Raw genomic sequence first — 26,926 nt, 5'->3', positions numbered from 1 at the left:
CACTTTATTTAATGTCGGTAGATCGTTCTCCCTGTACAAGACGTGGATTTTTCTCCTTATTGCCGCTCGAGTAAAGGAATCATACTTCTGAAGACGAGTTACTTTCCTTTCTGTCCCTCTATGTTTCCGAGGTGTCTCCAACCCTTTTCCGGTTTTATAATCTGCTTTCACCTTGAGCACGGTTGTATATGAAGCTCCCACAGCCTCTGCTGTCTGTCTCGCTGCTTCATGAACAGTAGTAATTCCGCCGTCAGAAGTTTTCGCTCGGAAATGCTTATAAACAGACAGAATCATGTTTCTCTCGCCGGACGTAAAAATCTTGCGTTTTTTCTTCAACTGATAACAGTCTGGTGAATTTTTGTTCAGATCCATTGCACAATAATAAGAAACCTACAACGTACAAGACACTACACTACAAGAATTATGAATTAGCACACAATACGCACATGCACTCTTTTCGTAAAAGCGAAGCACACTGATAAAATTCTCTCACTGCTGTTTTAAACAGACTACGATGTACGATTGGAACTGCACGCACGTGTTCAAGATATCCACTGAGTAAGTAAGCATGGCAGCTCCGTACTGACGGCCCCACTGCCAAAACTCGCGCTGAGTAGCGCGCTCCCTTGCCCCCCTCGCCTACCATGTGACAACACCGTAGGCGCTGCCCCTGTCACCCGCGCCATCCCCTGGTCCATACACTCACTTCCGCTTTAGTCTGCTCAAAAGGTGGTCCGGAGAATAGGAAAGTATGGGATAAAATGAATCAAATAACCAAGAAAATGACGGGTTCTCGGGGGACCAATATAAGTCATAGTACATGGGTCCAGTATTTCGAGGAGAAATTATTGAATAAAGAAGACACATGGAGAGCTCATCACGAGGGGATTACTGTTTCGGGGGGTTTGAGTGTCATTCTGCCTGAATTAGATGAGGCTATTTCGACTCACGGAACAAGGAAATTGTTACAACGAGCCAAAAAGGGAAAATCAGGAGCTGTTTGGGGTATCACATATGAATTTTGGAAAGAGGTGGGAGAATGAAGCGGCATATTGGAAATTTTGACAAAGATGATTACAGAGGAGTTTAAATAAAGTGTCGGAGTACGCCAGGAAGTGGTCGTTGAGAGTAAATAGTACGAAGACAAAGGTAATGGTATGTAGGAAAAGCAGAAATTGGAAGACAAAGAAGCATTGGGTGATAAATGGGGAGGTAATAGAGGAGACAAATAAGCTAGAGTATCTGGGTGTTTGTATAAGTAGGAATGACAAATGGTCCGAACAAATTAATCAATCCAAGTGGAAAGGGATAGCAGCACCTGGGAACTTAAACAAGTGTTTAGAGGCTATCAAAAACACTGCATAAAGATATTAAAGGAAGCTGAAGTTAGAAGATTGTAGTGAGGTGAGGTAGATGTATATATTGTTCTTCCTGTCGTAACGATTGTGTTGCTGAGGAGATAGGTCAGTAATATCTCGTTCTCAGTTCCTTCCGGGTGCATACGCTTGAAGAGTTGGTACTTCTGTAGAACGAACGCGCTAACTCTCATTCCGCTGGGTTGTGGTTCCGTCAATAGCTTCCTTTTCACAGAGCTCTTCGCCCCTTCGGAATTGAACCTAGCAAGGAATTCTCCCTTGAAGTCCGCCTAGTTTAAATTGAAGCCCTTCAAGTTATTCCATCAAGCAGCGTCTTGTTACTTTAACCGCGATGTGATGAGTTGAACGAAGATGTCCTCCGACAGATCAATCCGTCCTAGTTGACTGACGGATTCCTCGATGAAGCTAGTCTGGTTCTCTTCCAGACGCCCGTGGAATTCTGGAAGACTCTCTGTAATCACCTTCGGGTCCAGGTGTCCTGTATTGCCGTTTAGGTTTGAGGGGGATAGAGGCGTGGCGATATGTTATGTTTGAATTAATCTATCTTCTACCGCGTAAAGGATGCTTTCTCTTATATTCTGCACATCTCCCGTGATGGTCCAAATCCGGTATTCTAACCTTCCTTCAACAGCAGAAATACAGCTCCCAAAATTTCCCTCGACGGCAGAGATACGTCTTTCAAAATTCCCCTCGACGGTAGAAACTTCCCCTCAGCCTGTTGTTTTATGCAGAAACCTGGATTTCCATCTCCTCCTTGAGGTTCGAGATGTCACCTTCTAGCTGGCTTACCCTTCTATCAATCTGCTCAACCTTCTCAGTTTTGACCTGATGTCCGATATCTGCTGAGTTAATCGATTGGTAACGTCGCTAATTTGGGATGAAAATTTGTCATCTACGGTTGAAATTTTCGATTCTAGGCCCTGTTCTACTTCGTAAACCTGCGTGTACACTTGTGATATTTGTCCGGTTAAAACTGCATTAACTTCAGAAATTTCGTGTGAAATTTTGTCATTTACTTTCGAAATTTGTTCTGCAATGTTCTGTTAGGCCACAATTAACGTCTGAAATGTTATCACTTGCATTCGAAATTTGGTCTGTAATTTGTTCTGTTAAGGCCACAATTGACGGCTGAAATGTTGTCATTTACCTTCGAAATGTTGTCTGTTAAGATGGAATTCGTTGTATCATGTTCGTAACTTAGAACATATTTTTGTTATATTTACCTCTTCTTCTGATGACAACTTCGGATCTTCGTGAACCTCGATGGAAAACTTTTCGGGATCTTCGCGTTTTTCGAAGAGATCTTCTCGTAACCGCGCCTGCAGGTATTTCTTCTTGCCGTTCGTAGGAAAATTTCTCTTGGCGAGTTCGTCTTTGATTTGTTGTACGAACACATTTTCTAGTATCACTTGCATTTTGTTATATTTCGCACTTACACTCGTATTCACTCGAAAATTATTCTTACTAAGGCCCTATAAGATGGGTATGCTTAGCCGCCATTTTGGTTCATACATGCGCAATAGGCGATGTGATCAAACTCTAGATTCTCCTACGAGCGCTCGCTTCGTCACGTTGAACGTATTGCTTTAATCACCGCGTGCAGGGACAGAATAGTGGTATATTTGTGTGGATATTTATTACATAATGGTGGGTTGTTCTGCACCTAATTGTAGTAATGTCTCTACTGCGGGATACAGGTTGTTTAGATTCCCTTCTGGTCTGCATTATGAATCCACTCCCTCTGCTACACCTTCTAATTCAACTGCTGACTTAAACCTGCATCCAGCTCCCACTGACACTACTACACCCCTTAATTCAGTCACATTGATCATTCAATATCCAGTTCTGCCCCCAAAGTCCGGGAACATGAGTTCAACATCCAAACACCACAGTTACAATATTTGTCAAAACTAATTTCATATGACAGAAATAATTTGTTTAACGTTAGTGGTAGTACAACAAATACACTTTTGTAAACCAAGATCTGTAGTAGGCTTATATGCAGACAAGTAAATCACATTTCAGCGTTATTTTTGTTCGAAGAATATTTTTCTTATTATTCGACAACATTGAAAATAGTGCCGAATCAATTTTACGCAAGTATGAAATACCGACTGAGATCATGTGGTATCAACATTTTCTATCACAATTTATATGGCATCGACACTGAACGATTACCTCGTCAAATTCCACGATTTAAAATTGATAGTAGCCTATATCAATACCACGGTGGCCCTCATTTCATTAGACGGTACCGCGGCGCATAGCTTACGAACAACCTGTCTACTTATCAATAATACAATAGTAAAAAAAATATTATTTTCTAATATTTCTCCAGTGAGAGTACATGCCTAGCTTGTTTGCTTATTAAAAGGCAAATTATCAACGACCTTGTTTTTACAATCACCGTCTCGAGTAAAAATTACACAATAATGTACGAAATACACTAACATTTATGTTGTGTAACCGTTTGAGTAATACTGAGAATGAGTATTTTTACAGCATGTTAGTTTAGCATTATTTTCTAGCGTCGAGAACAGAAAAAAAGAGGAATATATAAGACTGGGGCGGTCAACTGCCTTACCAACGCAGTGCAGGAATGAACCATAATGGCGGGCGAGCATACCTAGTCTTTGGAGAGCCCTAATTCTTACGTCTTCGTCACAGTTGCCTGATAATGTATCCACAAAGACGCAGACAAAGTGCTGTCACGTAAACTAATTTATTTACAACTTATTTTCACATTAAACACCCATCAATAAACCACCATTTTGAACAACTGCCCATCACGAAGCACAAGAAGAAGACTGCACCAGAGGCATGTCAACTACCAACTCAACAAACCCAATTCACATATTTGACTTCAACCACATGGCTAATACGACTTCCACACAAATCATCAAAACAACTCCAACTAATTAACTCCACTATCAAGACTGCCTCTTATGTTGCCTGGCCAGCTTCTAGAAGGATATGTCACAACACATCTTCTCGTAAATTCTAGAGTGCCTAATAACATAGTTACAATGCAAGGACGATTCTACATAGTTATTGTCGTACATAGCGTTTTTCTGGATATTACAGTGTGTTGCACGTTACTTTGGATTATACGTCATATATTTACCGGTAATAATAAATTATATGCTAGTAATTACGTGCTCTTACATTGACAAAACTCATATAAATATATATACAACACGTTTCATGACATAACCTCACAAATTATACGATCGTAAATAATACTACTAATAAGTGGATGTAAACACCTCATACCCATAACTCACAATTCATAATAATAATCATACGAGCTCGATATTGGCATTATTTACCCATGGGATAAAGAATATTGTTTTCAAGTTATATCCGTCTATTACACTTGCATCACTCATTGCTTCTTATTAAGCTCCTGCTGGGTCGGGGCATTTATGCACTTCTCCACGTTCCGTTCTCCATCATTCTGTCCCTGTCCCAGTCTTTTCTTCTTGCACTCCTCTTTATTGTATCAATCCACCTTGTTTAGATCTCCCTCTTGATCACTTTCACTCAAACTCCATCTCCGTAATCTGTTTTGATACTCTTTTCTACTCCATCCTCTTTACATGTCCAAACCATCTTAGTTTCCTCCTATCAATTCCTGTGACGAAGCTATTAGTTCATGAATGGGTAGGCAGGAAATCTTACCTCAAAGTTTCTTGTAGAGTAGTTCCGAACGTCGAGTTTTCTTGGTTGCAAATTGATCACTCACACGGTCCTTCAATAGCTGATCCGCTATCAATTGCTTCACAATATTTTTTTTCCGATAGAAATGGTACTAAGACTGCTGAGTCTTTCATTGTTCATTGTACAGGGTGGCCCAAAAGTAGGTATACAGTTACAAATACACCTTCGGCATTGATGCATTCCTGCAACCTGTCCCTGGTACTCTTACACACAAATCCCGGTTCATTTAATTAATGTCTAATTTCAAAATCAATTGTGCCCAACTGTGTCGAATTTCAATTTCAATTGATTGTGCCCTTTCTTTTGTTTCCAATAGGGCTGTGGTAAACGATGGTTGGAAATCTGAGCAAGGAGCAATGACGGCGAATCCTGAAGACCTACTGGAAGTATGAGCATGCTGAGACCGTGCGCAGGGTGTGGGAAGAGGAATTTCATTTGGCAGCGCCGTCACGTCTCACTATTTACCACCTGAGAGACAAATTTGAGGCCACGAGTTCCGTCGCCAATGCACCGAAGTCTGGACGACCGCGTATGGCATCGACACACGAAAATGCGATGATGGTAGCCCTCACATTCGTAAACAGTCCAAGGAAGTATACACGACGTGCGTCTTTGGACCTCGGTATCCCGAAGACATTATTATGTCTGATTCACCTTAAACTGTACCGCTCCAGACCGTTGCATGTCCTTCTGGAGGACGATCCAGACTGCAGACTACAGTTCTGCGAGATAATGCGCAATCAACTGACTGAACAACCAGACCTGCTTTCGAACATCATGTGGACAGACGAAACCTGTTTCAAATTGTCTGGTCACGTCAACAGACATAACTGTGTGTACTCGGCCAATGAAAACCAACGTGTCATTATGACTCCACAATTGAATCAGCCAGACGTCGCAGTGTGGGGTGGCATATCCTGCGATGGTATCGTGGGTCCTGTCTTCTTCGATGGAAACGTTGATGGTTCCAAGTATCTGGAGATGTTGACTAATGTTTTGGTGCCACAAGTACAAGCACGGCCCAACTTCGCGGAATTGTTCTTTCAACAGGATGAGGCCTTACCGCATTTTTCTTTGGCGGTCTGTAAATCCCTGGGCGAGACATTCCTGAAGCATTGCATTTGGCGATGGGGGAGCATTGAGTGGCCACCACGCTCCCCGGACTTGACTTCAATGGATTTCTTCTTTTGGGGAGTAGTGAAGGATAAGGTTTTTTCCAGAAAACCCCTCACAATGCCACAGTTGAAGACTTTCGTCGATAATGTGTTTGAGGAAATTCGTTCTAACCACAGTTTGTGTCGCACTGTATGTGAGAGTGTTGGGGACAGGTTGCGGGAATGCATCAATGCCGAAGGTAGACATTTTGAGCACCTACGGGATTAAATATAGCTGTATATGTACAGTAGCTGTATACCTACTTTCGGGCCACCCTGTATTATGCAAGTATGTTTTTATCCTCTTCAGAGTACTCATACTCCTTTCAGAGGAAGCCGTGGTCACAAGAAAGGTTAATATCAAGCGAATCAATTTTGACATTTCTACATACACTAGTTCAAGGTCATTGAGGACAATATAATGTAAAAGTTTTTGAAGGGACAGTGTTTTACTATATTGAAATAAATGTTTATCAATTTGTTTTCCAACTTTTCTCTATTAAAAAAGGGGTAAATGTTCATAAGACTATTCAGTTTAATAGCAGGGAAGCTCTGTGTAACCTATGAATTAAGTTGGATCTAACAACTCAACAATGAAGGAAATTGCTAGGAAATTGAATGTAGCAGAAGAAGTCAGCTAAGGATAACACGATGGCAAGCATAATTGGGAACATGCATCATTTTCAAAAATATTTTTTTTGAAAAGTACACCAATGAAATAGTACGTAAACGTATTACATTGTGGTATGTTGCCTTGTTTTCTACCATTAAAAAAATATTTAATAGTGCCTTTCCGCAAGGCGAGTGAAACGGCCTCTGACGTAAGCGGCGCGCTGTGACGTCACGATCCAGTACCGCATGGAGCTCTACCAGCCGTTGTGCATCAGCCGTTGCTAAAAGCCGATTGTTTATTATTCATGATCGCGAATAACTTCAAAATGACAGAAGAAAGGTTCAAAACAGCACAATCAGACAATCTATCATGTGTAAATGTCATCATTCTTGAAACATAGTGACTTTTGTGGCCGCAGAAATTCGCGGATAACAAGCAAGTTTGTAAGTGGCGTCTTTTATATACGTGCAATGTACTGTAACCCATAGTATTAGGATAACAACGAACCTGGATAGATATCACATCACTTTCAACATTTCCTTCTAGACTGATTCCCCTATTAAAGAATAACATTACATTTTCGGGCTTTCAGCATTAGTAAAGTAAGAAATCGGATTTCAGCACTAACATAAACATATAGGTAGCATTATAGTACTAGTCCGCTTCTGTGGTGTAGTGGTTAATGTGTGCCACTCCCGGAGGCCCGGTTTCGATTCCCGGCTCTGCCATGAAAGTTGAAAACAAATAGTACGAGGGCTGGAACGGGGTCTACTCAGCCTCGGGAGGTCAACTGAGTAGAAGGGTTTCGAATCCCACCTCAGCCATCCTCGAAGTGGTTTTTCGTATTTTCCTACTTCTCCTCCAGGCACCTAAGGCCAGGGCCGTTTCCTTCCCTCTTCCTTGTCTATCCCTTCCGATCCTCCCATCCTCCAACAAGGCCCCTGTTGAGCATAACAGGTGAGGCCGCCTGGGCGAGATAATGGCCCTCCTCACCAGTTTCATCACCATACCCAAAGTCTCACGTTCTAGGACATTGCCCTTGAAGCGGTAGGGGTGAAATCCCTCGCTGAGTCCGAGAGAAAACCAACCCTGAAGGATAAACTGATTAAAAAGAAAGAAAGAAGGAAAGAAAGAAAGATCATAGTACTATAGGGCTATAATCTATCATTCCCAAAAAAATATCTATTTATGGTTGGGACAACTGGCCTACCCACTTCCGGGGCCCATGAAAGAGAATTAAATATCTTTGTGGAGGGAAAAAGTTAAACATGATAAAGATAAATATGACTTCATCTAGTTTTCACAAGTCGGGCTGAGTGGTTCAGACTGTTGAGGTGCTGGCCTTCTGACCCCAACTTGGCAGGTTCGATCCTGGTTCAGTCCGGTGGTAGTTGAAGGTGCTCAAATACGTCAGCCTCGTGTCGGTAGATTTACTGGCACGTAAAATAACTCCTGCAGGACTAAATTCCTGCACATCGGCGTCTCCGAAAATCGTAGAAGTAGTTAGCGGGGCGTGAAGCCAGTAACATTAATTACATTTGGCTTTTAACAAGCTGAGCATATCAGGAAATAAAAGTGTTCTGGTGACATTTTAGTCGCTCAATACAGGAATGACTTTGGGTGCTGTGACTTTTACTTTTTTTTTTTCTGTTTGCTTTACGTCACACCGTCACATATAGGTTTTATGGCAACGATGGGACAGGAAAGGCCTAGGAATGGGAACAAAGCGGCCGTGGCCTTAGGTACAGCCTCAGCATTTGCCTGGTGTGAAAATGGGAAACCACGGAAAACCATCTTCAGGGCTGCCGGCAGTGGGGTTCAAAACCCACTATCTCCCGGATGCGAGCTCACAGCTGCGCGCTCCTAACCGCACGGCCAACTCGCGCGGTATTTTTACCCTTCGGTTTATTGACTTGGCTTGTATAACCTAAAACTTAGGCTAAGTTGGATAATATTTTAAACACCTACGTCACTATTTTCACCTGTGTGCAATTATGTTATTTATTTCATTAATATTATGATAATTATTATAATTGAGCATTGTTAACTTATAAGACCCCAACAGACAAGCATTGGTTTTGTGTAGAGTTATACATTTGTTAAATTCACGTTGTTTCCTTTCATGGTGTACACGCCTACTCTTTGTTACATTATAGAGTAGCCTATTTAGATATAGACTAAATTTCTTTACCAATTAAGCTCTTCAATAAAGACATACATAACTGTCCCATGCCAAGATATATTGGTAGAATTAGAGCTGTCAAAATGGTTCATAACCCCTTTGATTTATTATCTTGACATGGATCACACAAAACATAGGTTAGGTTTGGAGAATACTTTAATAATCAGCATTATTTAATGCACTGTTTATTACTTTTTTTTTGCTACGGGCTTTACGTCGCACCGACACAGATAGGTCTTATGGCGACGATGGGATAGGAAAGGCCTAGGAGTTGGAAGGAAGCGGCCGTGGCCTTAATTAAGGTACAGCCCCAGCATTTGCCTGGCGTGAAAATGGAAAACCACGGAAAACCATCTTCAGGGCTGCCGATAGTGGGATTCGAACCTACTATCTCCCGGATGCAAGCTCACAGCCGCGCGCCTCTACACGCACGGCCAACTCGCTCGGTGTTTATTACTTTCATATTCCAAGATGTAATTGAAGCATTTAAATAAATCATCATACATTAAAATTTAAAGTTTTACCACTAGAACAGCTGACATGGAAAAGTGATTTGAAAATTCAAACAAATTCATCTTACGTTAAAATCTTCAAAAAAATAAACTGTAGACTTTTCCGATATATCACCAGCATTTCTCCAGCTCGCCAAAATCCATTTCTCCCTAGTTTTAGCGTCTTTCGAATGTTTATAAACAATTTGTTTGGTATGGTATGCGATGTGCTATTGCACATCGGAACTCTACACCATTTATAAGTTTTCTGCCTCACTGTCTGCGCAGGATTCATTTTAAGTCTAAAATATACCACTCAGATTATTATCCAATGTATAGACCTCGAATTTAACCATACTAGACACTAACGTAAAGTAGAAATACGCGAAGTGTATCGTGCTTCTCACAGCACACTATGTGTTATTTCGTCTGCTAATTCAGTCAACCTGTACGATGACGTCAGGCCAATGAGATCGCGTACTTGCGTGACGTGACATTTTCGTAGATTTTTATCATGTTTGGAGTTATTATTTGTACATTCTGATCACATTTTTGAATTCTGCATGCAATTTTGAATCAGATTAGCATATTTTTAATTAAAACCCCAGATCATGCATGTTCCCTATTGGCAGTCATACAAATTTTAGTGAAAAATGGGAGGGTATGTATAGGTACTTTAAGGCAGAAATGGGTTCCAAGAAGAACATCCAGGTATCATTAATGCTTTTTTTTTTCTTCTTTCTTTTTGCTAGTTGCTTTACGTCACACCGACACAGATAGGTCTTATGGCGACGATGGGACAGGGAATGGCTAGGAGTGGGAAGGAAGCGGCCTTGGCCTTAATTAAGGTACAGCCCCGGCATTTGCCTGGTGTGAAAATGGGAAACCATGGAAAACCATTTTCAGGGCTGCCGACAGTGGGGTTCAAACCTACTATCTCCCGAATACTGGGAATCATTATGAACAAGGGGAGTGTGCATATGAAGAACTTCGGAAGGCAGAAGTATTCAGTCAGCAGTATGTAAAGATTATTGGTTACAGTAATGTCCAGATAGAGGAGGTGACTAATACTAATGAAGTATTGATATTTACCTAAGTTAATATTGACATTCACCTAAGATAACAAAGACATTTACAATAAGATACAAAAGCTACAATAGCAGCTGGAATTGATAAGATTTCTGGGGATATATTAAAGACAATGTGTTGGGATATAGTGCTGGTACCACATCTGAAGTACTTATTTGATTACTGTTTGCAGGAAGGAATGATACCAAATGAATGGAGAGTTGCTATAGTAGCCCCTGTGTGTAAAGCAAAGGGTGATAAACATAAAGCCCAAACGTACAGGCCAGTCAGTTTGACATGTGCAATCTTTGCAAAAGCACCTTTTCTAATTATATTAGACAAGTGTTCAAAATTAATAACTGCTCCGATAGAAGGTAGTTCGGGTTTAGGAAAGGTTATTCCACTGAAGCTCAACTTATAGGATTCCAGCAATATATAGGTGATATCTTATATTCAGGAGGTCAAATGGGCTGTACCACAATTGACGTATCTAAGGCATTTGATAGGGTAGACCATGGGAGACTACTGGAAAAAATGAAGGCTATTGGACTAGACAAAAGAGTGACTGAATGGGTGGCTATATTTCTAGAAAATACAACTCATAGAATTAGAGCAGGTGGAGCTTTATCCAATCTGGTAATCGTTAAGTGGGGAGTTCCTCAAGGTAGTATTATTAGACCTTTATGTTTTCTTATATATATGAATGATATGAGTAAAGAAGAGGAATCAGAGGTAAGGCTTTTTGCGGATGATGTTTTCCTTTATAGAATAAATAAGTTACAAGGTTGTGAACAACTGCAAAAAGACCTCGACAATGTTGTGATAAAGATAGCAGGCAATGGTATGATAATAATCAGGGTTAAAAGTCAGGTTGTGAGTTTCACGAATAGGAAAAGTCCTCTCAGTTTTAATTACTGCATTGATGGGGTGAAAGTTCCTTATGGGGCTCACTGTAAATTCCTACGTGTCAATATAAGGAAAGATCTTCATTGGGGTAATGACATAAATGGGAATGTAAATAAAAGGTAAGGAGCATTGCAAAAATGTGTAAAACTTTGGGCTGGGAAGACTAGAAAAGAACAGATAGGGAATCTGCCACCTGGGTGACTGCCCTAAATGCAGATTAGTGTTTGTTGATTGATTGTTGAAACTGGATGCTTTCAAAATCGTCATACTGTATTTTTATTTACATAATTAAGATGCCAAGAACTTCATATGTTAAAATTTTGAGCATCATCTACATTTATCTCACTGTTTATTTTGTGACATGTTTCAATGCAAGAGGATATCATGTTTTCTAATCGCATGTCCTCGAGGATACCAGTCGATTTCCTAATTTCAGTATTGCACAAAATTACAGTAAATCAGATACAGTTTTAAGTTGCAGTACAGCAAGGAGATGGTCTGTATAAATAAAAAATTCTCTACAGAAAGAGAGCAAATAAATAAAATGCGCCTTCTTGAGTATGTTAAGGAACCCAACAGCAGAATTGTACATCTCACTGCCCCAACCTCATCATTCTTTGCAATGTCTTAGAAAACCTGTCTTAGATCATCATAGTGTGAAAATATCATGTGGCCTGCTCTGGAATGAAAGCTCTAATCCAGTACATGTTTGTGGAAGTCTGAATCCATTGGATTCCAGACGATGAGTTCTTTTTGAGGATCTATTAAAAATTGAATGCAACACTGTCAGATTATGAATGAAGAGCCTGACTGATTTTATTGTTTTGGAGCAATGGAGAAGAACAAGGTTTAACTTGTGGACAAAACAGTGTAGAAATATTGCCCTTGGGGAAACTTGTTTAACATAATGCTGAACACCCCCCATGCTTTTCTGCCATTGTGGAACACCTGTCACATGTTTGACATAACTTACGACTTTATCAATTACTCCCAATTTTGCAGAATATCGACAATTAATTCTGATAAGCCTGATGCAGTCTTATCAATTGAACCATCATAAAAGGCTATGAATCTTTCTGAGGGACCCCGCTTTGAACAGAACCAGAATATTTTTACACTGACTTGAGATCAATTTGATAAATCTAAAGTCTCATTTTCCTGAATACCAATGAAATCACAAAAATCTAATTCTGCTTTGATTGTCTCCTGAATTATGGCAGTTACTGACTCACTTCATTCTGTATTTTGCTTGATGTGCCTTTAAAGCCTGATATGGACTGGAGATGATCTCAAATGTACTGTTCCCGTTTTGAAATAAAATCAGACAACTCTAGGTGATTGTCCCTGTTGATAAAAATCTCAGCTCCTGTCCCCTGTGGGTTGGGATGGTAGAATAACACCCACAGTATCCCCTGCCTGTTGTAAGAGGCGACTAAAATTGGCCTCAGGGGCTCGCAACTTTTGAGCGTGGGTTGGCGACCACGGATCCCTTTGTTGAGCTCTGGCTTTGTTTTCACTCACTTGTGCCAGGCTCCTCACTTTCATCTATCCTATCTGACCATTGTTTGTCAACTCTTGTTCTTTTCCGATCTGACGCTATTAGGTTTGCGAGGGCTAGGGAGTCTTTCATTTTCACTCCTTTCATGGCCCTTGCCTTTCTTTGGCCTATACCTTCATTTTTTGACGTGTGGGATCCCTTCCCTTTCTTCTATCTGATTAGTATTATATAGAGGATGGTTGGCTACTTGTACTTCCTCTTAAAACAGTAATCATCACCACCACCATCTCAGCTCCTGTTTCCCAAGAAAAGACACAATATTAATAAATCTCTCAACAAACTGATTTTGTTTCATGACTTCATTATGTTTAAAGGCTTGAATACTTGCACCTTCAGATAAAGAATGTTCTATCCTCCTGCACCCCAGTAAATGGAATCTCTCTTTATTCTGAATATGTTTATTTGAATTTTCCGCTTTTCAAAGAAAGTTTTCTAACATTCACCCCATTTAAATTCCATTCCTTTTCACCACCAAACAAAACATACTTATAACAAAAAAGCTTCTTGCTTTTGGAATGCGCTGTTAACCACAAATATTGTGTATACAGGGAAAATTGAAATTTTTTCGCTATTTTACCGTCAAAATACTTAATAACTAAATTAGGCATACATCTTTTATTTTTGGCTTCAAACTTCTATTCGTAAGTCCAAGAAGGAAATGGTTTACATTTTAAAGAGTTCAAAAGACTCGTTTAGTTCCTGAAAGGGCCAACTTCACTCATTATTTGAACGCGGGTTTCAATGAGATGTTGTCACTCTTGTTTTACATAACTAACAGAAACTCAGAATTTTAATTTATTGTTTCCACATCCGAATTGTCATAAATAATACCAATAATGCACAGATCGCCAATTAATTCAAAAGAATAGCACACAATTAACAATACGGTAGTTCATTGTCACCTTTGGGCTGGGAGTTTCTACACACTCAAATAGCAGGGGAGGCAAGCCTTTCTGTGGCCTAGACCTTATGGAGTGAGGAGCGTGGGCAGTAACCTCTTTCCCTCCCCTGCCCTTCCCCCAATCTCCAAGCTAAAGGAATGCAAACAAAACAAAACAAAACAAAAAATCCTGAGTGAGTCAAGTTACGTCTTGCCTCCCTGTCAGAATGAGTAGTCTGCTGTTGCCATTTGGTGTGCGATCAGTGAAACACATCGCCTGGTGTCATCGTATAGCACATATCAAATTGAGATTATTATATTTTTAGCATAATAATAACAGCAGATACATTTGTTATGATATTTAGATAATTTAATCATATTTCTTAGGGTAGGCATTGCCTCAAATGACTCCAAGTAGTTTTGCCCTGATCAGTTCTCTCATTTGGATTTATTGTTCTGATCTCCTTTCTAACATCTTTGTTTCTCAATGTGTCTTTGTCCATCTCATCATACTTCTCAGGAATTTCACTTCACTGGCTTGCATTCTACTCTCCTCCCTACTTCTTGTTGTCTTGGTGTCAGCTGCGTAAGTCAATATGGGTGCATAATACATTTCGTTCATTATCTCTTTACACTTCCTTATTCCAGACAAGGATTCTTACATTCAGGTAAAATGTACTGCTCTGTTGCACCCTCTTGCTAATCTCTATGTCCAGTCTTGTATTCTGCATTCATTCACTTGCCAGATATTTGAAAGTCTGAACAATTTCAAAGTTTTGATCATCAATTTTCACAATGCCTTTCCCTTGTCTTTCTCCTCTTGATATCGCCATTGTCTTGCTTTTCTCTGTGTTTATTTTCATACCATAATTTTCAATTTTCTCATTCAGTGCATCAAGTTGTTTTTGTACTTCTTTGCTGTTCATTCCCCTGACCACATTATCATCTACAAATAGTAATAACATCATCTCCCTATTCCCATATGCTTTCTTTGTCTTCTTTACAATTTTGTCCATAACCATTAGAAACAAAAGAGGTGACAGCACAATCGCCTGTTTTGGTCCAGTTTCATTTCTGAACCATTCTGTCTTCCCAATAGGAGTCTGTAGGCTGCTGACATATTTGTTGTACATTGCTTGCATCATTTCCAGAGTTTGTCTACCCAGTCTCTTTTTGACCATGATTTCCCAAACCTTCTCCCTTGGAACATGGTCATGACCAGATCCTTTCCATATTCCCAATTCCTTCCCATTAATTACCTGATTGTGAAGATTGGGTCCACTGTAGATCTTCCTCTTCTAAAGCCATACTGTTCCTCTTCCAACTCTCCTTCTACCTTCTTTTCATTCTCCTCTCTAATATACTTTCCAGTGTTTTTCCCACTTGTGATAAGAGTGTGATTCCTCTATAGTTGTTCCCCCTTTATAAAGACTGGTATTATTATTCAATTTTCCCAGTCTTTGGAAGATGTTTCTGTTTCCATATGCACTTGAACAATCTGTACACCCATCATAGTTCAGCAGGTGCAGTAACCTTTATCATTTCCACATTAATTTCATCCATCCCTGATGCTTTCCCCATTTTCATTTTATGGACTGCTAATTCCACCTATAACATTGTTATATCATCTTTTATTGTTGATTCATCACATTATATTACTACCATCTGCTCTGCACAATTTCTCACATTCAGCAGTTTATCAATATACTCCTTCCATCTTATCTTCATTTTTTCTGGATGTGTTATCAAGTCTCCACCTTCCTCTTTCATCAGCTTTGTATAAACTCTTTTTTTCCTATTACTTTGTATAATTCCACACAGCATTCTTTTATAGCCTGCTCCATCTGTTTCCATCATTTGTATAAATGCATCCCAAATATTTTTTCTCTTAACTTGAGCCAATTAGCTTGGAAAACTGATGAGTCGTCGAAAGTACAACACAATATTCTTATTTCTAGAAATTATTAATGAATTCAATCTCAGTCAGATTTGTGATTCCCCTACTAGGAATGATAATTTTCTAGACTTAATTTTAGTCTCAAATGAATTACTTCAGAGTGGAGAGTGCATCAAAATTGAAAATGTAAATTCACTCTGATCACCAAGCCATTGAAATCTTCCTGCCTGTGCCAAGGACATTTCGCTTCAAAGCGCAAAACGAAGTCATATTTGCATGGTAGAAAGCTGATTTTTTTTTTTTTTTTAAATATGGGACCTTGTATCCCTGTGCCCCTGGGATATGATTAAAGAGTCCCACTCTGTGGATGAAGCTATGAGCACTTTTTATGACTTACTGTATGCGGTCATAAAAGACAGCGTACCATTTCGAAAAATGAACATCAGAAAATATCTTTCTTGGTGCGGCTCAGAACTAATCCAAAAAATGAAGGAAAAAGAAAGAGCGATAAGGAAATACAAAAGATCAGTCCAAGAGTGCGACTATGTGCACTTTTCCACATTATGAAGTGAATGTAAAAAAACTGCAGTGTGCTAAGTACAGGGACTACGTTAGGTTGGTAGAAGATGACGTCATCACACACCCTAAGCGTTTTTGGAATTTCATTAATAATAAAATAAAATCTTCCTGTCTGCCTCTCACTATGCTAATAAATGGAACTGAAATCCATGAAAAAGATAAAATTCTAAACACATTTGCACAAACTTTCACAAAGCACCATTCTCCTTCTGAGCCCTGCAATGCAACTTTTTCTCTCCCATTTTCAACAGATCCTGTGTCTATTCAAACTTCTGTGGCAGAAGTGACACGGATCCTGTCATCGGTGGATATCAACAAATTATGTGGGCCTGACGAGATACCTGGCACCATCCTCCGTGAATGTGCTGCCCAACTGGCAATTCCGCTATGTGAAATTATAAATAAATCATTTAAGTGTGGATGTTTTCCAGCTGAGTGGTAAAAGTTTTGCATAATCCCTATCTTTAAGAAAGGTGATAAGGTGTTGTTTGATAATTATAGACCAGTAGTGCTGCTCTCACTTTTATCAAAGGTGGCGGAGAAAGTCATATATAATCGCCTGTATGACTCTTTTAGTCAGTACATAGACCCATCACAGCATGGATTCGTTAAAGGCAGGTCAGCTGTTACCAATCTGGCAGTTTATTTATCTTCAATTTCAGATGCATTGGACAAAGGTAAACAGGTTGATGTAATATATACTGATTTCTCCAAAGCCTTCGACTCTTTACAACACGAAGCCTTGTTGAGAAAGTTGTCAGCGTATGGAGTGTTCGGGAGTATTTTCGAGTGGCTAAAGAGCTACTTGACAAAACGAATATGTTTTGTCAAGTCCGAGGGTTTGATCTCTAACCCCTATCAACCTTCATCTGGCGTCTCACAGGGATCACTTGTAAGGCCTCTTCTATTTGTTTTGTTTCTAAATGATATTAGTACAGTTGTTCAGAGCAGTGAATGTCTCTTGTACCCTGATGACTTGAAACTATACAAAGTCACAGAAGAAGACAGTGATGGCAATTATCTACAAGAGGATCTGAAGCAAATATACAAGTGGTGTGATAAGTGGTCCCTTAAAGTGAATAAATTCAAGTGTGGTATGATGTCATTTACTCGGAAATTAACACCTGTATTTTACAGATATAAAATCAGTGAAGAAAATTTAAGTCATGTGGAGGAGTGTAATGATCTAGGTGTAATTCTTAGTAACAGGAATAGCTTATCCTTTGAGAAACACATCAATAGTATTATAAAGAAATCTTTCAGATTCCTGGGGTTTGTTGAAAGGAACTGTAAAGATTTCAGTAATATTGCGTGTGTCAAAACACTGTTTTGTTCCCTGGTGAGACCCTGTCTCGAGTATGGTTGGGAGGTGTGGCTTCCATATCAGAAAGGCCACATACACCATCTCGAGAAGTACAGATAAGGTTCATGAAGTGGATTAGTTTGGACTGTCTGGCTATACTGGGGTTGATCGCACTTCATGTTCCAAGCAGACAAACAAGGCAGAAATGTACATTCCACCTGCCCAAATGTAGGACGGTTGCACATGAAAATTCTTGGTTCATGCAAGCCCTTAGGACCATAAATCAGGTGCAAGGGTCACCCGACATTTTTCACCACCCTTCCACTGCAATTCGGCAAAGTTCTTCTCAAGGGTGGAATGTGATAATTTTATACATTATATAATAATCTGTAGAAAACATGTGTAATATCTGTTTATATATATGTATATATTATTTCATTTAATATTTATTTAATTTAATTAATTTAATTTTTTATTACATCATCTGTAATTGGGACACCTTGTAGGTGATAAATAAATATATTCTATTCTTACATTTCCTTTTATTATCAAGATACTTTTACTTTCTTCTTTTTTATCCCTATTCCATTATTGTCATGCTTTCCTATTGTCTTTCACTGCTTCTCTCACCTTCTCATTCCCACCAGCATTTCCTTTTCTTTCACTCTCATTGATGTTCTACCACAGGCACTCTCTGCCCCACTTACAAATGCCTATTTGAAGTTGCTAGGGGCTTTGGGGCTTTACGTCGCACCGACACAGATAGGTCTTATGGCGACGATGGAATGGGAAAGGCCTAGGAGTTGGAAGGAAGTGGCCATGGCCTTAATTAAGGTACAGCCCCAGCATTTGCCTGGTGTGAAAATGGGAAACCACGGAAGACCATCTTCAGGGCTGCCGATAGTGGGATTCGAACCTACTATCTCCCGGATGCAAGCTCACAGCCGCGCGCCTCTACGTGCACGGCCAACTCGCCCGGTATATTTGAAGTTGGAACATTCATCTTTCACATTTCCTACTTCAGTAACTGGAATTTGTTGCATCAGTCTCTTCAGAAATTCTTCTTGTACATTCTTATCTTTTAATTTCCACACTTTTAATTTACTCTCTATTGTCTACTTTAAATTCTCCATTTTCCCCACTCTCATTTTTGCTATCACAACTCTGTGATCTCCATTGAATGCTTCTCCTGGTAAAGCTGTTAATATCCATCAACTGTCTGTGACTTGCCCTTTCCACCAGAAAGTAATCAATTACTGATTTTATTTTTTTGTCATCCCAGCCACATCTTGTAATTTTCCTGCCGTTTTTCTTCCAAAACCATGTGTTGCCCACAATCATTCCATTCCTCTCATAAAGCTCAACTAGTTTCTCTCTTACTTTATTCCTTTTTCTATATCCATATGGTCGAATTACTTCCTCCTTTCCTTGTGTTTAGTTCCCCACCTGTGCATTTAAATTTCCCATTATAATACCTTCTTTTACATCCATACATCCAGCACGCTAACCATTTACCCACCTCTCAAAACCTCATGAAAGGATCTGTTATCTTTATTTGCAATCTTGTTTATATGAATACCTATTATCAATTTTGGATTTACCTTATTTTTGATGGATCTTTCCTTATATTAACACCTAGGTCCTTACAGTGATCCCCAAGAGGTACTTTCACCCCGTTTACCACCCAGTTCCATGGCTGAATGGATAGCATGCGGACCCTTGGTCCAAGGTATCCTGGGTTCGATTCCCGGCCAGTCGGGGATTTTATTGTTAATTGGTTATTCATTTGGCTCTGGCGCTGGGTGTTTGTGATTTCCTCAATATTAGAAATCCTCTTAGGTGGGGCCCCATCCTCACAGACATGCAGGTCGCTTAGAGGCTTATCTACTAGGAAACGATCTCCACCAGACCTCTTCAGAGGCCATACACCATTATTATTACCCTATTTACCACTATATCAATGTTTGCTGTCCATCTCACAACATTGTGAAGGTCTTTCTGTAGCCACTCACAATTGCTGAAGTTATTAAAATGAAATGGCATATGGCTTTAAGTGCAGGGAGTCTCCAACGACAAGTTTGGCTCGCCAGATGTAGGTCTTTTGATTTGACTCCCGTAGGTGACCTTCGCGTCGTGATGAGGATGAAATGACGATGAAGACGACACATACACCCAGCCCCCGTGCCAGCAAAATGAACCAATTATAGTTAAAATTCCCGACCTTGCCAAGAATTGAACCTGGGACCCCTGTAACCAAAGGCCAGCACGCTAACCATTTACCCACGGAGCCGAACATTGAACTTATTTATTACTATGTACAGTATAACCATTATCTACAAAATGCCATCTCTGATTCCAGTATTTACTCATATAATTTATTTATATATGAAAATATAAAGGTCCAAACAGTGACTTGGCCTCTCTTACAGCACCAGATAATGCTTCACCTACTCAAATTAAGAGTTCTATTTTCTAGAAATGCAGCTATCCATTCAGTAAATCTTTTGTCTAGTCTAAGTGCCCTCATTTTTGTCAGTAGTCTCCCATGACCTAGGGAAGCGTGATTTGCTCAATGCCGTAGCTACTGGCTTCCCACTGGAATGCAGTGGAAGGCCAAGGAAGAGAAGGTAATAAAGTAGGAGACTTCGGATAGGGACAAAGGAATGAAATAGGCAGTCAGCTGGTTGAATTCTGCACCAATCATAATTTTGTCCTTGCTAATACTTCATTCAAATACCCCAAACAACGGCTGTGTACATGGACGAGACCTGGAGACACTGGAAGGTATCAAATAAACTTCACTATGATTAGGCAGAGATTCATAAACCAGGTGTTGGATTGCAAAACCTTCCCAGGAGTAGACATGGACTTGTTGGTTATGAAATGCCATTTAAAGTTGAAGAAATTGAAGAAAAGAAGGAGTGCAAGGAGATGGTATCTAGACAAGTTGAAACAAAAGAGTGTGAGACAAGGAACATGTTGCACAAGGACTAAATGTAAGGATGAAGGAAACACAATACAGGAAGAATGGACAGTGAAGAATGAGGTCTCTAGTGCTGCTGAAGAAATGTTAGGAAGAAAGGAAAATTAATTAAGAATCAATAGATAACTTAGGAGATACTAGACCTGATTGACGAACAACAAAAGTTGCAAAAAATGAAGAGGGCTGAAAAGAATACAGACGATTAAAGAATGACGTGGATAGAAAGTGCAGGTCAGCTAAGGAAGAATGGATGAAGGAAAAGTGCAAGGATGTTGAATATTGTATGGTCCTAGGAAAGGTAGTTGCTGCATACAGGAAAATCAAGGAAACCTTTGGAGAAAGGAAAACTAGGTATATAAATATTAAGAGCTCAGATGGAAAACCACTTCTAGGGAAAAAAGGCAAGGCAGAAAAATGGCAGGAACATATCCAACGGTTGTATCAAGGTAAAGAAGTAGATGTTATGGTTCTGAAACAAGAAGAGGCTGTTGATGCTGATGAAATGGGAGACCCAATTTTGACGTCAGAATTTGACAGAGCTTTGAGAGACCTAAATAGGAACATGGCACCTGGAATTGATGACATTCTGTCTGAGTTACTGACTGCCTTAGGAGAAACCAGCATAGTGAGGTTATTCCATTTAGTGTGTAAGATGTATGAGACAGGAGAAGTGCCATCCGATTTCCGGCAGAATATTGTTATACCTATTCCCATAAAAGCCGGTGCTGACAAGTGTGAAAACTACTGCACCATCAGTTTAGTACCTCACGCCTGCAAAATTTTAACATGTATTATTTACAGAATAATGGAATGACAAGTTGAAAGTGAGTTGGGAGAAGATCAATTTGGCTTCAGAAGAAATATGAGAACACGTGAAGCAAAACTGACTTTATGTCTGATCTTAGAGGATCGAATTGAGAAGGACAAGCAAGCATGCATGGTGTTCGTAGATCTAGAAAGGGCATTAATAATGTTGATTGGACCAAGCTAATTGAGATTCTGAAGGTGATCAGGATCAGATACTGAGAACAAAGAATTATCTACAATTTGTATACAAATCAGTCTGCAGTGATAAGAATCAAGGGCTTTGGAAAAGCAGCAGCAATACAGAAAGGAGCGAGGCAAGGTTGCAGTTTGTCACCCCTCATTTTCAATGTTTATATAGAACAGGCAGTAAATTAAATCAGAGAGGAATTTGTGAAGGGAATCACAACCCAAGGAGAGGAAATCAAAACCGTGAGATTTGCTGATGATATTGTCATTTTATGTGAGACTGCAGAAGATCTGGAGAAATTACTGAATGGTATGGACAGAGTGTGGGTTAAGGGGTAAAGTCCAAAACAACATGCCTAATGTAATCAGAAAAAGAATGCTTTCCCAGAGCTTACATGCAATACATGTCAAGCTGACTGGCCTGTAATTATCTGCTTTACGTTTATCACCCTTTCCTTTGTACACAGGGTCTACTATAGCAACTTTCTATTCATTCATTCCTTCATTCAACCGTAATCAATTAGTACTTCAGATATGGTACTATATCTGAACCAATTGCCTTTAGTATATCTGCAGAAATCTTATCAGTTCTTCCTGCTTTTCTAGTTTTCAACTTTTGTATCTTATTGCAAGTATCTTTATCATAGGTGAATTTCAATACTTCATAACTATTAGTTACCTCCTCTACCTGGCCATTATCCTTATATCTATCTTTACATACTGTTGACTGACTACTGTACTTCTGCCTTCTGCAAATCCTAACCTTGTTGATGATGATGATGATGCTTGTTGTGTAGAGGGGCCTAACATCGAGGTCATCGACCCCTAATGGTACGAAATGAGATAACAACAAAAAATGAAAAGCATCCACTGACCAAAATAAAAAAATAAAATAGAAAATGTCATGAAGAATGAATGGATGGACATGAACACAACAAAAACAAAAAAACAAACAAAACAGTGGATCAGACTCAAAGAAGATTGTAAATAATAGTATTAGTGACCAAGGGACCACTTATAAAGCACAATGATGCTAATGGCACTTAACGGTAGTAAAGGAGAACCATGATATTTCTCAAGCTGCGGTACTAATCAAAGGTAGCGTAAACTCACGGTGTTCCAAACATTAAGGTACTACTCACAAGTATTGTACGTCGTAAAGGTAACGCAGACCTATGGTGTTTCTCACACAATGGCGCCATTCATAGCCAACGCAAACCGATGAGGTTCCTCACCTAGGTGTACTAATCACGGGCGCCGGTATTCCCGTGGTGTTCCTACAGAGTGGGTAATAATCACTGGCAACGCAGACCTACGGTGTCGCTCGTATAGTGGTACAACTCACAGGCTACGCCCAGACGCGTGGTGTCGCTCACACAGGTACAACTCACAGGCAACGTCCAGACCTGTGGTGTTGCACACATGGGCACGACTCATGGGTACTGGAAACCCACACTGAACCCCACTCGAGTGCTACGAATCACAAAACTATTGAGTACCTAACAGAGTGGTACTACTCGCAAGTAAAAGCGACCGATGGTGTTCCGCACGTGATGGTACTAATCAAAAGTAGTTTCATGGTTCTTTTCTTTTTTTTTTTTGCTAGGGGCTTTACGTCGCACCGACACAGATAGGTCTTATGGCGACGATGGGATAGGGAAGGCCTAGGAGTTGGAAGGAAGTGGCCGTGGACTTAATTAAGGTACAGCCCCAGCATTTGCCTGGTGTGAAAATGGGAAACCACGGAAAACCATCTTCAGGGCTGCCGATAGTGGGATTTGAACCTACTATCTCCCGGATGCAAGCTCACAGCTGCGCGCCTCTACGCGCACGGCCAACTCGCCCGGTTTTCATGGTTCTAATACAATCATTCCTTGGTCGCCCCTTTTAGTCGCCTCTCACGACAGGCAGGGGATACCGTGAGTGTATTAGTCGTCAGCCTCCCCCACCCACAGGGGGTGTGTGTTTGGTTCGCGAGAGGTATTTTATTTACCTCAAGTCCGCCGGCAAGCCGGTTAGGACCCCCCTATCCGCCACCTGGGACGCGCCACGTGGGAGTATCACCTCTCCTCCTGCTACGCCTGCATAGCAGGTTCGTGGTCTAACCTTGTTCATTAATGATTCATGTCAAGTACTTCTTGGAATATGTTTCTGCCTTAAAATACCTATACATACCCATCTATTTTTCACTGAAATTCATGTGACTGCCAATTACGCTACCATCATGTATCCTAATTGACTTCTTCACTAGAATAAATTTCCTGGCAAGTGCCTTCAATTTGTCCTTATGCCTACAACCATTTTTAATTATTTCTTTCCAACCAGCACTTCCTTCTAATTCTATTTATATCTCTGTTAGAATATAATGAGTCTTTACCATTTCTTACCACTTTTAAAGGAACATAGCAATTTTTGAATTTCTCAAAACAGCTGCTTTAAATCCATCCCACAAGCTGTTTAAATTTTTATTTACTATTTTCCTCTGATCATTATATAATTCTAAAATTTCCCTTATGCCTGTCTTATCAACCATATGGTACTGCCTAATAATCCTAATTTTACAACCTTCCCTCCTATCACATTTTTTTAACTACCGGTATGACAAAAACAGCTTTTGTGATCACTTATACTATCTATCACTTCAGTTTCTCTATAGAGGTCTTCTGGTTTTATCAACACCATGTTCAGAACATTCCTCCCTCTAATTGATTCCATCACTTTCTGATTCAGCTGTCCTTCCCAGATTACCGTACTTATTTGTTTGGTCATGCTTCCTGCCATAACGAGATAAGACAAACAAGTCAGATAAGGAATAACAATCTTGTTTCTTTTTTTTTTTTTTTTTTTTTTCTACCGCTTATTCCACACCGATGGGGTGATGGGTACGAACTGTGTAGCAGATGTGGATTTGGCCCTGTTTTACGGCCGGATGCCCTTCCTGACATCAACCCTATATGGAGGGATGTAATCACTATTGCATGTTTCTGTGGTGGTTGGTAGTGTGGTGTGTTGTCTGAATATGAAGAGGAGAGTGTTGGGGCACACACAAACACTCAGTCTCCGAGCCAGAAGAATTAATCAGAAGCGATTAAAATTCCCGACCTGGCCGGAAATCGAACCCGGGACTCTCTGAACCGAAGGGCAGTACACTGACCATTCAGCCAACGAGTCTGACATAAGGATTAACAATAATACAATTAATTAAGATTACTATTGATGAAAATTGATGGGATAAATAAAGAGTGGACAATAAGAGAAAGATATAAAATTAATAACTAAAGGATATGTCTACTAACTAGTTTACAGGAAAACTTATTCTAATATGAGGCAAAATGAAACTAACTGAATACTGTATTACTACGTTACAATCTGAGCTCACAAAAAAAAACATGTTTCTATGTTATCTATTTCTAGGAACAGTGGATACTCTTAAATGGCAAGAATAAAAACATAAATGGGCTAGCCTAAGATACTTAAATTTAATATAATAATAAACTATATTGAGCACAATGTGCAAAATTTGCATATTACATCAAGTAAATTACATTTCTATCATGGAGAACTTTGTTTAGAGTAAAATTGAGTCAGAGAGAATATTCTCTTCTTGCAGTTTATATCACACTGTTCATTGCACAATACACATGCACATTCCTGGCTGATCTGGTGGTAGGATTTCTTGGCACAGATATTGTGGTGAAAGCTGTGTGTTGCAAAGTGTCACCAAATGTCACCGATCCTTATATATCAGTGCGTCTGTACTGTAAAAACTTCCCTCAATCGAGTCCCTTTTCTCCCGTAGTTCTCGTATCAGTTCCTCGTATGCCAGAGTTTGCTGTAGAGGCATTTGCAGTTTTAAATCCTCTATCAAGAAGGTTTCCCAGACTAAAACATATACATACCAGGATCGGGTGAATTTAGATACCTCTAGAACCCTCTAAGGGTACCTCAGTTTCATGCTTTCCAGTTCTCGTAGTTGTTTACATGATAGGTACTCCCATATTACTTCTAATCTGTATGTGAGCGCTGGTAACACTTTGACTTGGAAAAGTTTCATGGCCATCTCCAGTGACATTCTTTGTAGATGTTTGATGACACTTATGCTTCTAAGTGCAGCAGCTAGTCTGTTCTTTATGTGTACTGAGAAGGTCGTCCCGGAGACTTGTAGTGTGATCTCTAGATATGTGAACTGATTTTTCGGTGTTAATGTATGTCCTCCACATACAATGTAGTCCCCTTTCAATAAGCTCAATGGGTCCCCTCTTTCATTCATCTGTATAGTGTCTAATGCTCTCTGTATACCGTCTACTATGTCTATTGCGCTGTACTCTGGTCTGAAGTATATGCGTACTAATGTTCTTATATTTGTTTTAATCACCAAATTGATTCTCCTCCTTGAGAATTGTTTCAAAGGGGGAGTTGATTAGGCTTGTTATTCCACCTGACGACCTTCTATCGCCTTTCTTCACAAATGTGTGGATGTCATAGAATCCTTTCACTTCACACTTTGATTCCGCAGTAATAAATGTCTCTGTCAGTATATGGATGTCAAACTCACTGAAAATGTCTCCCGCATCTGTCTTAATATGCCTTCTAGTCCTTCTACATTCCAGTTGAGAACTTTCACTTCATCCGGTTCCATCTTATGATCTTGTCCTGTACCTCCAGGGATCTCGAAAGGGCCGGCATATGATGTCCCTTGGCCAAAATGCTCCCTCATATACTTGTTCATGTTCTTTCATTGGAATACTTATTTTGAATGCTCTCCTGGTATTGGTTTCACTAACCATTCGACAGTTTTTTTTCTATTTGCTTCACGTCGCACCGACACAGATATGTCTTATGGCGACGATGGGATAGGAAATGCCTAGGAAGTGGAAGGAAGTGGCCATGGCCTTAATTAAGGTACAGCCCCGGCATTTGCCTGGTGTGAAAATGGGAAACCACAGAAAACCATCTTCAGGGCTACCGACAGTGGGGCTCGAACCCACTATCTCCCGATTACTGGATACTGGCAGCACTTAAGCGACTGCAGCTATTGAGCTTGGTCGACAGTTTATTGTTCCAGACACCCCATTTTCCCTTCGGTATTCTATGTCTTCTTCCGTGGTTAGATTTCCCAGATATAGCCATGCGTCTCCCTGTACTGCCTTCAACTTGCTTTCCCCCTTTCTTGTGCCCCTTATTCTTTCTCTTGTTTCCTTTTCTCCTTCCCCCTCTGATACT

This window comes from Anabrus simplex, chromosome 1 (genome assembly GCF_040414725.1).
Source record: "Anabrus simplex isolate iqAnaSimp1 chromosome 1, ASM4041472v1, whole genome shotgun sequence".
Classification (NCBI taxonomy): domain Eukaryota; kingdom Metazoa; phylum Arthropoda; class Insecta; order Orthoptera; family Tettigoniidae; genus Anabrus; species Anabrus simplex.
This window is presented reverse-complemented; position numbering follows the sequence as displayed.